Source organism: Mesoplodon bidens, assembly GCF_964165515.1.
Source record: "Mesoplodon bidens genome assembly, contig: HAP1_SCAFFOLD_386, whole genome shotgun sequence".
Taxonomy (NCBI): domain Eukaryota; kingdom Metazoa; phylum Chordata; class Mammalia; order Artiodactyla; family Ziphiidae; genus Mesoplodon; species Mesoplodon bidens.
In genome coordinates this window covers 247,249-260,490 of record NW_027671521.1, presented here as the reverse complement: position 1 = coordinate 260,490, position 13,242 = coordinate 247,249, and the positions used below count along the sequence as shown (strand labels likewise).

The 13,242-nt window shown below is 39.4% G+C and overlaps 1 long non-coding RNA gene across 3 annotated transcripts in view; it reads right to left on the bottom strand.

The window, feature by feature from the left end:
• Window positions 1-235: 235 nt before the first annotated feature.
• Window positions 236-13,242, bottom strand: part of LOC308611269 — a 52,419-nt gene continuing 39,412 nt past the window's right edge. For 2 of the 3 annotated variants that reach the window (XR_014014818.1, XR_014014820.1), the window contains exon 4: window positions 236-312. This is a non-coding gene — a long non-coding RNA (uncharacterized lncRNA). Of the gene's footprint in view, window positions 313-12,096; window positions 12,834-13,242 lie in introns of those variants that run through there. The other variant, XR_014014819.1, reaches the window with a different exon arrangement.

Sequence of the window (13,242 nt, the reverse complement as noted above, 5' to 3'; positions counted from 1 at the left end):
CCACTCTCCAGATAAATTTTGAAATATGTGGTCTTAATCCATTAGGGCTGCTATAACAATATACCATAGACTGGGTAGATTAAAAACAACAGACATTTATTACCACAGTTCTGGAGGCTGGGAAGCCCAAGATCAAGTCACCAGTATGGCCACCTCGTAGTGAGAGCTCTCTTCCTGGTTCACAGCTGGAGCCTTCTCTCTGTATCCTCATATGATGGGAGGAGGCCAGAGATATCTCTGGAGTCTCTTTTATAAGGCACTAATCCCATTCATGAAAGCTCATAAGCACTTTTGCATGGCCCCGCCTCCTATCTTTAAGAGGTAGGATTTCAACATGTAAATTTTGAGAGAACATTAACATTCAGACATGTGCACTCATTCTATACCCGGAAGCTAGGAATGGGTTAGGGTGAGCCAAGGTCCTGACCCTAAAGGGCTGTAGGGTGAAGAGTAGGACTAGGGGTCAAACCCTTGGGGCTGAGCCAGGTCTTGAGCAGCCTCTTCAGATATTCCTAGTGTGTTATGGATGTATTCTCTTTTCTGAGTGTGCCTTGACTTTCCTGCCCCATCCTCCCAGGCCCCTGAAGCTTCAAGTCCAGCCTGAACCATATAGAAAGGGAGCTTTGAGTCTTACACAAAATCCCCTTATGACATCCCTTAGCAGTAACACAAGATTCACTGAAGGATTCACATGGTAAATATGTCTTAATGCCCCATGAGGGCTTTAAAATAATGTGTATTCTCTGCTTGTTGGTCATAATTTTATACAGTTTTAGTGGGAACGTGGGCATGTGAGGTTATTTGGCTATATTGCCATGAATGTGCACTTTCACAAACATATCTCCTACATCTACTATTTTTCCTACAGTCTTTTCCTCCCATATGATATTCTCACCTTAATTCAACCTTTTATCAAAATTTAGACTTAAGTCTGTCACCATGTGGACATGCTTTGTAACAAAATAGCTTCAACCGAGGAGGTCAGTGGAAGGCCTGGACCAGCTATCTTGGTTCCATGATAGTAAGCAAAGGATCGCAAACTACCAGGTTAAGCTTAAGCACAAAGCAAAGTTGATTTAAGCATAGGTACACTCTCAGAGAGGGAGAGAAAGAAGGAGAGAGAAAGAGCAGGCTGTTTCTGAGAACAGGCTATTTCAGCGAAGTGAAGCAAGCCCAAAGCAAAGTATATCGAAGCAAAGGTACACTCTCGGGATGGGGCGGGGGGATGGGTGTACTGTTTCTACAAATTGAAAGCAGCATTCCTATAAAGGCTTACGAGCGCTTTTTTTTTTTTTTTAAAGAAGATGTTGGGGGTAGGAGTTTTTATTAATTAATTAATTTATTTTTGCTGTGTTGCGTCTTCATTTCTGTGTGAGGGCTTTCTCTAGTTGTGGCAAGCGGGGGCCACTCTTCATCGCGGTGCACGGGCCTCTCACTATCGCGGCCTCTTGTTGCGGAGCACAGGCTCCAGACACGCAGGCTCGGTAGTTGTGGCTCACGGGCCTAGTTGCTCCGCGGCATGTGGGATCCTCCCAGACCAGGGCTCGAACCCGTGTCCCCTGCATTAGCAGGCAGATTCTCAACCACTGCACCACCAGGGAAGCCCCTTACGAGCGCTTTTAAGGAGCATTTTGCAGAGAGGCGGGGGTGAGTGACAAGGATCATTATTTGATTGACAGTCCTGAGCTATGTAACAAGTTTTCTGCTGCACATGCTCTCATCCTTGAATCCCCAAGAAATGCCTACTGGGTGGGGGGAGGGGCAAAACCAGTAATTTATGGTAATTATGGTATAATGAGTTTGGATTTACTATAGGTTATACGCCTGTCCGGTCTGGGCATGCACAGCCTGGAGAAGTCCCCTTGTGTTACTGTGCCTCTCTTTATCAGGATAAGCTGCCCACCACCAGACCACAGTCTCTCCCGTTCTGGGTGGAGTCAAGGGAGAGTCCCCAGACGGCTGCGTGTGACTCAATTTCTTCTTCTTGTCTTTCCCACCACTGTCACCTCCTTGCTGCTAATGTCTGACTAACTACCTAACAGGTCTTCTTTGCATTCATATTTGCTCCCTAAATTTTCTCTATTACTTTATTTTCAATATGTTTTGTTTGGTGGGGTTTTTTTTTTGGAAATTTAAAAATCTTATGATAACATTTACCTTGATTTCTTTAATTATTGTTCTACTGTTATTGATTTCTGCCATCTTATTTTATGCTTTATTTTCTACATTTTCTTTATTGTTTCTTTTTTTCCCTTCTTTGGCATCTTCCGTTTTACAGGTCAAGGGTACTTATGTTTGTTTGACATTTGGGAATTTTTAATATTGTAATGGTTTTATATCTTGAATTATGTTAATTTTCTCCTCAATTTCTTGCCCGTGGATGAAAAATGTTCCCTGCCATATCAGTAGACAAAGGATGTTGCAGTCATCAAGTCAGATGTCAAAGCAGGAACCCTCAACTGTGCACCTTGAGGGGATTCGGGATGGAGAAAAACAGGGTACTGATTCTAGAGTTAAGGTGCATATCAAAGGAATGATTTCACGGAGCCCAGATTCTTTCATCTTCTCATACATAGAAAAGTGCTACAGTCCTTAACTTGAGATGTCTAGTTTTCTTTAATTAATAGTAACCTTTTGATGTTCTGACTACCTGGTTTTGGTTGACTCCTCCCTTAGGTCTTCTGAGCAGTTCCTCAGAGTGATCTGACAGGCTGTGTTCTGGGCTTAAGTCCTCAGAAAATCTGCCAAATAAAACATAATTCTCCTTTTGGGTTGTGCATAGTTTTCAGTCAGCAGTCTTGGCAACCAATGAAGGGGCCCAGAGCAGACTTTTCTTCTTTGCCTGAACTCTATGAGGATCCAGAGTCCTGGCACCAGCAGAGGCTTCTTGGGCCTGTCCGCTTTCTCAGAGAGTCCAGACAAATTTGGGTGAGTATCTCCTGGTTCTTGGATCTCCAGTTTTGGTTGATGATCCTAAGTTTTATTCAGTGGTGTTCAACTCTTCTCTTGAGTAGTAGGTTATCCTTGAAACTTGGTTTCAAGAAGAAGTACTTGGGTCATCCTCAGTGAAAGACACTGGGAAGATTTTTACTCAGTTTAAACACTGAGAGCTTATCCTCAGTAGAAAAACACTGGGAAGACTTCTGCTCAAGTGGGTTAGCCTCACTTAAAAGACACTGGGAAGATCTTGCTCAGTGTAGACACTGTGGTTTATCCTCAGCTGAAAGACTGGGGAGACTTTGCTCAGGTGAAAGACACTGAGTAAAAGTTGGACTGGGTAATTAGGTGGAAGACTAACCTGTCTTCCTTGAATTGGCTACTTTAATAGAGTTTGTCAAAATAAAAGTGATCTTCACAAATTGAACTCAGAATGGGGAACTTAGCTTTCAATACAAAAGAAAAGGGAACAACAGATTTCCAGCCTCCAACGGATATCCTGGCCAGCTTTATGTCCATACAAATTTTACCTTTACAAGTGCTTACTTACTTGGGACTTAAAGAAAATCTTGCCCTAAAAACGACTAAGATAGGACTCTTTTATTGCATATGCAGTTAAGTTAGAAAAAGCTGGCTCGATAAAAACATCTTTTCAGAATTCTGACTTCAAAAAGACAAAAGGCTTCCTAGGGGAAACTTGCATTTCTCTTCCTGTGTCTTTGAAATGTAAAGTGTTCTGATATTCTTCTGTGTGTGTGTGTGTGTGTGTGTGTGTGTGTTTTGAGAACTTGGTCACTACCATCCAAAAGTACTTATATGGTGTACATTTGGCAGCCAGTCAAATAGACTGGGATTCTGAGCAGTCTTTTGTCTGACTGTAGGACTCTCAGGGGCTTTTTGCCATCTTAACCTTCATTGTGTCAGCCTGTACAACAAAGACCATTACTTTCTTAAACTACTTTTGGGAGTAAACTTTCTGCATGTTATTTAGCCAGCATCCTTTACACTCTTTTGTGGGGAAGCCTCTTGCGTCTTATTGGTTTGAGTCACTATTAAGGTATACCTCATTTATGGCCAGATGATGGATCCTTCAAATTGGAGAAACTTCTAAATTGGTAAATTTTTAGAGAGCTCTCATTATAAACAGCTGTTTCATTGGCTCCTATGGGGGGGCGGAAATGCTGGAAATTAGTCATATAATGGTTAACCTAAAAACTCCTTTAGTTTCAAACAAACCCAAAAAATTGGTTTGGGAAACCTTATTTATGGTCTCTGATTCCCCTAAATGGGTCTTACAGATGCTAATAAAAACATTAGAATAATTATTGTTAATTAGGTTAAGTAACAGGGAAAAAACCTGAAGGAAAAGCCTAAAAACTTTTTCCCAACAAGGTGGAAATTTTAAAGGGACTTCTCCTAAATGAATAAGAAATCTTTAGATGGTTATTTTAAAGTGGGATAAATAAAACAGACATTAAAGAGATAAATCAAAGATTGGATACAATACTACCTAAGATTGGATGGGCCAAAGGGATCTCCTACTTGTCATCAACATTAAAGGGCCAGACCCAAACAAGTCTGCCCTATTTACCCCAGTTTAAAGTACGTATATTTTATTACATGTAAATTTTATACACGTAAAATTACACTGAGATACCTGAGCAACAATTACTTGGGGCAAAAGTTAGACCAATTAATCAAGTTAAAAGATTGACAAAAGTGCCTGAGTCCCTTGGTTCAACCACTCTCTGGGGACCCCAGAGTCTATAAAAATTGGTATGTTTAAATGGGCATTGTGTAAGATAATTACCTCTCTTTTGCCTAATTATATTGTGTGGGATAGACATGTTTCACTGGGGAATTCTTCCCCTGCCTGATATTATAAGACGGCATATGAAGGAAATATTAATTAAACATACTAAAGGAAACCAGTGGGATTACCTGAGCCTATACAATATAAAGTAAGAACTGACAGCTAATATTTAAGGGATAATAAAAATAAATAATGGAGACTTTACTCTGGGTCTAACCTGTGCACTCAGAAAGAGGGTCTTTGTTGAATGCCTTATGCAAGTTTAGAAGGTATGATCAATTAAACCATAAAGTTCTAGACTATAGAATTCTGAAATTTCAGTCTAGTTGGAAATCTTCTCACTGATACAGAAAAGCAAGTTAAAGAAAACGTAGTTGGGCAAATCAATCTTTTAATATTATTTAGGTGACAGGCCAGTTCTTTGGGGAATTAAAAGCAACTGTCTTTGTCTTGCAAATCGGTACAAATCAGAAATGTAAATACAGACCACAATGACCTGAGACTGAGCCTAATTAGCTAAACTAGGTAGAACCTGAAACCAAGGTTAAAAAAGGGGAAAAAGTGGCCTTTTAAAACTCAAACTGCTGATTAGTCAGTCAAGAAGACGGAGGAGTAGGAAGATGTGGAGTTCATATCTCCCCACAAATGCATCAAGAATACATCTACAAATGGAACAATTCTCCCAGAGCACCTGATAAACACTAGCAGAGGACCTCAGGCACCTAAAAGGACAAGAAAGATCCCCACGTAAGCAGGTAGGATGAAAGAAAGAAGAAGGGAAAAGGAAGAGCAGATGAAGTGGGACGTGACCTGTGACCCTGGGCGGGGGAGCGGAGCTGAAGGTGAGAAGAGGTTCCCCGCATCTGGGGAAGCAGCGGGGAGAGAAGCTGGGGCAGAAGAAGAAATTTGGTGGCTCAGAGAACAGTGCAGCAACCAGTCTGTGGCAGGCAGGAGAGAGTGAGGCCTACACAAGTGGTCTGGCCACAGCTCTGCATGCCCCAGCCACTGGGGACAACTGGTGCACACGGGGGCTGAGTGTTGGAATGTGGGGTTTGAAGAGCAGACCCAGGAAGGGGAATGATGTTGGCTGTGAGGAGACAGCTCAAGGGGATAGGAGTGAGTAGCTCCACAACAAGGAATGCTCCTGGAGGAAGCCCAGACCAGCAGAGAAGCAAAGTGCCACTGCTGCGTGATGCACAAAGGGCGGGGCCCCCATTGCAGCCTCTCTCCTCACGCACTGGCCCCTGCCTCCACAGGCACTAGGAAGGGCTCCTGCCAGAGTGGCTCACAGGCCCCCAGCCATCATCACCTCAGCACTCTCCTGCTTGGGTGGCCCATTTGCCCAGCTTGCCACCTTGACTCCCTCCTGCCTGACAGGCTCGTACATCCCATAGCCACCCAGCACCCTCTCACCTGGGCAGCCTGCCTGCCCTGATTGCCGCTTCTACATCCTCCTGCCTGACAAGCTCGTGTGCTCCAGCAGCCTTGGGAGCAGACGCCAGTGGGTGGCCCACATGCAGAGACGGGGCTGAAGCCACAGCTGAGTTCCAGGGAACATGCAACTAAGGAAGAAGAGCTGAAATCTCTCCTCATGGCTGTGCAAATCATGGCATTACACTTCCTCTGATGGCTTCCTAAATTCAGCACCTGGGAACATCCCAATGGACAAGTGCTCCTGCAGCTGAGACAGGTCTGGCTTTAGCAGCTGTGGGTTTTGTGGGCACATACATGCTGGGGTTTGGCCAGGCCAGAGTCTGAGCTGCCTCCGTATCTCACATAGTGGGTCCAGGTACATAATGACTGCAGTCCTGGGACCTGACCTCAGTGGATCTGGGCCAGTGGCCTGGTGAAAATGATGCCTGAGTCACCAGGGCCAGTTGCCGCCATAACCACGGTTAAGGTGGGACTGAGAGCAGTACCAACAGCAGTGTACTTTGTAAGCCTACACAATGGGCGGAAAGGAGACAAAACAGAGCATACCCACAGGTGAACACCTCCAGAGGAGGAATACTCAATGGCTTCTATCCCAGTGGGGGTGCTCCAGTCCTCCCGACCTCACACCGCAGATCAGAAACACAGCTAAGAAACAGACCTGAGGGCCTCTGCTCCAACGACTAGGGATCAGAACCCAACCCTGACAAGGCAGTGACAGCCACAGAGGAAAGGGAAACTTCTGCTGAATAAAAATCAAAATTAAGAAAATCAACAGGAAAGATCAAACTTGGAAAATGTTTGCAATATCAATATCTGGCAAAGAACTCATATACAGATTAAAGAATTTTTACACTTCAAAAATAAAAAGACAATCCAATGGGAGAAAATGGCAAAAATATATTTATGGATATGTTTTATATATATAAATGTAAAGTATATGTATCCATGAATATATGCCTATTGGCTATTTGCATGTCTTCCTTTTATTTTGAAGTGCCTAATTACATTTTATATATATATACACACACTATTACATATAAAATAGGTAACTAATAAGAACCTACTGTATAGCACAGGGAACTCTATTCAGTACTCTGTAATGACCTATATGGGAATAGAAACTAAAAAAGAGTGGATATATGTATAGCAGACTCACTTTGCTGTACAGCAGAAACTAACACAACATTGTAAATCAACTATACTCCAAAAAAATTAATTAAAATATTTACATATATTGTATACAACATATATACTAACTATATATTATTTATATATATTAGAGATTGCTCCATCAAAGACGTACAAATTATAATTATGATGAGATACCACTACATACCACTATAATGTCTAAAATTTAAAAAACTGTTAATATCAAGTTTTGGTGTGGACCTAGAGAAACATGAATACATTGTTAATGGGCTTGTAGCATGAAAGCTTTAAAGTTAAATATACATTTACATATGACCAAGCAATTACCTAATAGTTCATACTTATCCAAGAGATATGAAGTCTTAGGTCACACAAATTTGTTCACAAAAATGTGTAACACCATTATTCATAATAGGTAAAACTGGATATGACCAAAATATCCAAGATTTTTTTTTAAACATCTTTATTGGAGTATAATTGCTTTACAGTGGTGTGTTAGTTTCTGCTTTATAACAAAGTGAATCAGTTATACATATACATATGTTCCCATATCTCATCCCTCTTGCGTCTCCCTCCCTCCCACCCTCCCTATCCCGCCCCTCTAGGTGGTCACAAAGCACCGAGCTGATTTTCCTGTGCTATGCGGCTGCTTCCCACTAGCTATCTATTTAACGTTTGGTAGTGTATATATGTCCATGTCACTCTCTCACTTTGTCACAGCTTACCCTTCCCCCTCCCCATATTCTCAAGTCCATTCTCTAGTAGGTCTGTGTCTTTATTCCCGTCTTACCTCTAGGTTCTTCATGACTTTTTTTTTTTCTTAGATTCCATATATATGTGTTAGCATACGGTATTTGTTTTTCTCTTTCTGACTTACTTCACTCTGTATGACAGACTCTAGGTCCATCCACCTCACTACAAATACATCAATTTTGTTTCTTTTTATGGCTGAGTAATATTCCATTGTATATATGTGCCACATCTTCTTTATCCATTCATCCGATGATGGACACTTACGTTGCTTCCATGTCCTGGCTATTGTAAATAGAGCTGCAGTGAACATTTTGGTACATGACTCTTTTTGAATTATGGTTTTCTCAGGGTATAGGCCCAGTACTGGGATTGCGGGGTCGTATGGTAGTTCTATTTTTAGTTTTTCAAGGAACCTCCATACAGTTCTCCATGGTGGCTGTATCAATTTACATCCCCACCAACAGTGCAATAGGGTTCCCTTTTCTCCACACCCTCTCCAGCATTTATATGGTACTGGCACAAAAACAGAAATATAGATCAATGGAACAGGATAGAAAGCCCAGAGATAACCCCACACACATATGGTCACCTTATCTTTGATAAAGGAGGCAAGAATATACAGTGGAGAAAAGACAGCCTCTTCAATAAGTGGTGCTGGGAAAACTGGACAGGTACATGTAAAAGTATGAAATTAGAACACTCCCTGACACCATACACAAAAATAAACTCAAAATGGATTAAAGTCCTAAATGTAAAGCCAGACACTATCAAACTCCTAGAGGAAAACATATGCAGAACACTCTATGACATAAATCACAGCAAGATCCTTTTGGACCCACCTCCTAGAGAAATAAAAACAAAAATAAACAAATGCGACCTAATGAAACTTAAAAGCTTTTGCACAGCAAAGGAAACCATAAACAAGACGAAAAGACAACCCTCAGAATGGGAGAAAATATTTGCAAATGAAGCAACTGACAAAGGATTTATCTCCCAAATTTAGAAGCAGCTCATGCAGCTCAATATCAAAGAAACAAACAACCCAATCTAAAAATGGGCAAAAGACCTAAATAGACATTTCTCCAAAGAAGATATACAGATTGCCAGCAAACACATGAAAGGATGCTCAACATCACTAATCATTAGAGAAATGCAAATCAAAACTACATTGAGGTATCACCTCACACCGGTCAGAATCGCCATCATCAGAAAATCTCCAACAAGATTTATATGGGTGAACCAGTTGTGGTCTATCCATACAATGTCATATCATACAGCAGTAGAAGGATAGAATTATGAGGAATGCAACAAGGATGAATCTCAGAAACACTATGCTGAGAAAAAAGCTAGACACACAAGAGTATGTACTTTATGTTTCTGTTTATATGACTTTCTAGAAAAGGAAAAATGAATCTATGGCGACAGAAAACATATCAGCAGTTGCCTGTATCAAATATGGAGTAGAGAGTGACCGCAAAGAGGAAAGGGAAAACTGCAAAGGGGGGTAATAGGAAAATTGTCTACCTTGATGGAAACAGAGTTACAAAATATTTACATTTGTCAAAATTCATTAAAGTGGACATTCAAGTTAGTATATTTTTTATATTATACCACAATATATTTCTTTTAATAAAATCATTATGAAGAGTAGGTAAGTGGGCAAAGGACCTGAACGCCAGCTTTAGCTATGTTAGAGCTGTCAAATCAAAAAAAGATCAAGTTGCCCCTAATTTAAAAACCAAGAAAATGCATAGAAGTTGAGGAAGAGAGATTTTAACTTATTTTAAGAGTGAGTTTTGTAACAATTCGAGCTTCCTAAAAATGAAACAAACTGATTTTGAGTTGGCAATTTCTTTCTCAGTGAGGACATTCAAGTACAAGATGATGATCATTTTTCAGGTATGTTTTAGAAGTGCCTTAGAGATTGAAATTTGCATTAACCAATATTTAAGATGATTCAATAACATCAGAAAATATGCTATATTTATATATGCTCTTTTATGGTAGAGTTCTGTCTATAATGTTTTCTAAAATATCCTTTGAATGAATATTTCAATAGTAGTCTCCAGTGCTGCAAATGTAGGCCAGAAAGTTAGATCTGTGCACAGTCTATTTTTTAAGAAGCTTGTAATCTGGAAGAGAAGATAGACAAAAATGTTGTAGCAAAATGCAGTAAGTTTCATAATAGAGATATCCTCATGCTCTTATATGACATGGAAGCAGTGTCACATTCTTAATATGTCATCTTTTTCTGAAATACTTCAGTATTAATTTCTAACAATGATAATAATTAATTAAAGCATGAATTATTTACGGAGAGATACTAGTTATTCCTAAAATATTTGGAGATTGTTTTATCATGAAGGTATTTCTTAGAATACCTCCAGTAAAGTTCCAAAACGTGTCTTTCAAAGCCTAAATGTGTTTGTACGATCCTGAAAACCTCAAGGAAAAATGTGAATGTTGCCGATTATCCACCATTTAAAGTTTTCTAGGCTTTGGCATTTTTCTGTAAGTATAAATAATTGACTATGAACTATGCAGAGAGTTGTTTTACCTGAATTTCTTTGAGATCCATCAGATGTGGCCATTAAAATGAGCCAATCGCCTCCATTACAACTACTCACTGTGCAGGCTTCTAGTCAAGCATTGGTGGAGATAGCGCAGCTCAATTTAAATGTAAAATTCAAGGTAATGTAACTAAACAAGTTAGTCCTATCCTTTTCCCCTTACTTTCCCTTAGAGAGTTTCTGAAGTTAGGGATTTGTAAAATGAAAATATTAAACCAAATTTAATAGCAAAATGTCATTGATATCATGAGTGAAACCAAGCCCAGTTTCCATTTACCCCAAAGTATAAATTGCCTATCTGAGAAGCAGTTCAAATTTAAGTCATGTCAGATTGGTGGTCTTTCTGAGTTTCAGTTTGGAACCTTATTTGAAGTCATTGTTTCATTCAAGAGCATCTCAATATCAATAGCAGGTTTTCTACTTCAGCAAAAGCCTTGATGTACATCAGTGCCATTGGGTCCAGAGGATAGCCTCTTTGTACGTTTTTTTCTCCCAGTCTCACTGCAATGTTAAAGTCACTGATATCACAGAGCACATTTCTAATCCTAACTATATGCCCTAATTTGGGCAGAAATCCACTCCTCCACTTTTATGCAATGTATTAACAACCAGAAATTTAATTGTATTTGTTGAGACTGTAATATCAACGTGAAGCATTCCTTTTTTGAAGCTCAAATTCTTAACACTTGCAAGAAATACTTACTCCTTTACTCCCTTGTCCCCTTAGGCTACCTACGTCATACTTCAGTTAAGAAGACATTTCACAAGGGGTGCCTTTCCTCATCCTTCCAGGTGAGAAAGGCTCCCTGTTCCATGGCTCACAGTACCCTGTCTATATTTACTACAATTAGTAATTCTTCTTTAGACTGCAGGCTCTAAGAAATATGGACAATGCTTGCTTTTCCACACCTTGTATTACCAGCACCTAATGCAGTGCCTGGGACCTAGTAGAAGTTCTATAAATATGTAATGATTGCTGAATGAATGAATGAATGAATGTGTTAGCAACAAGATAAATGCATAAATCGTATTTGTAAAGCACAATACAAAGTAATTTCATTAATATTCACCCACTTATTTGTATCTTTATACCCTTCTCTTCATTTATATATCTTAGAATTACTTTTATCAGCAGGGATACAGGATTTAATGATGAAATTTTGAGGAAATGTATTAGAAATATTTGTGAGTGAGTAAGCACTATGCCATGGTGAGAGAGAGAGAAAAAAAATAAAAGCTATTGCTATATTCTTGACTCAAGTCATACTCAATATTATTTGTTACATATTATATTACACACACAAATGCATTCTCACTGGCATGGTATCACCTACATTATTATAATTTCCATTTCCTTCCCAATCCCTCTAAAGCCCATACCTGACCCTTAGACTTATTAAATTGCATTGTTTTAAACCACTTCTCCGATTTGTCAAGGTCATATTACGGTCATGTTGAATTTTGATCTTGACAAAGTATTAATCAGTCTTATCAACTAAAGAGAACTGTAAATGACTAAATCCACATGCTTTTCTATCATCCTAGACTTGATGAAAATATTAAATAGCCTCTGGCCCAGGATTGACCTCTACATATAAAACTTCTGTCCACTTTGGTTGAGGAGGAACTATAAATGAGTTTCATTGTTCTACCTACTTTGTTTCCAATAAATAGGTCTCTGGTGCTGATCTATTTTTATAAATTTGTGAATGAATTCCATTTGTAATATTTTTATAATATTAATATTTAATGTCTGATTTCAAGTCGTGGATGAAAAAATGCTAACATCAATGAAAACTACTACTTGCCCAAATAGATTAGTAATAGTAAGAACAGGTAAAGTAGATTTAAAACCTACTGTCATGTTTATTTACTTTCCTGAATTGTTCCCACTGTGCCACTTCCTTACTTTCTGAATATGACAGGTTCATGCATGACGTCCTCCTCTAGATGCTGTGCCATTAAGAAATCTCCCTGATTATAATAGGTGATCATCTATGATGGATAATAAATATGCTTGTGCATTTTCAATCACAAATCCACGTCTTGCACACTGAAATGATTTTACTTGTTGCTTGATCACGGGGACTTCTTCCTCTGAATAAATAAGACTTGACTTTGCCTCTTTATGCAGTCATCTGTTCACAGTTCTGCCTCTCTCCAGTAGACTGTGTCTCCTTAAAGACAAATGAATATTCATTCATCTTTGATCCCCTTTGCTTAGCATGCATAGTAATTGTTCAACAAATATTTGTTTAATAAGTTAAACACCAATATGCCGTGAAGTAGGAAAATCTGGAGATGTGAGTGGTCAAGATGGGGGGTGTGATTAAAGGACCCCTCTGAATTCTAAGAACAACATACTTAGGAGGGAATGCATGAATAATCAACGGGGCTGACTACTTGACAACTAGTATGTATTCAACTTTCAAATTCTATATTATAAGCATCCCTGAGTGTAATTTGAAATGGATAGACAGGAGTTTTTATTTTATTTTTTCTAATGAGGAAGCAGTGTAGGTCTCTTTTCTCATGGCCTCTGTTGCTTCCTATGAATATTTCTCCAATATCTTGACATAATCATTT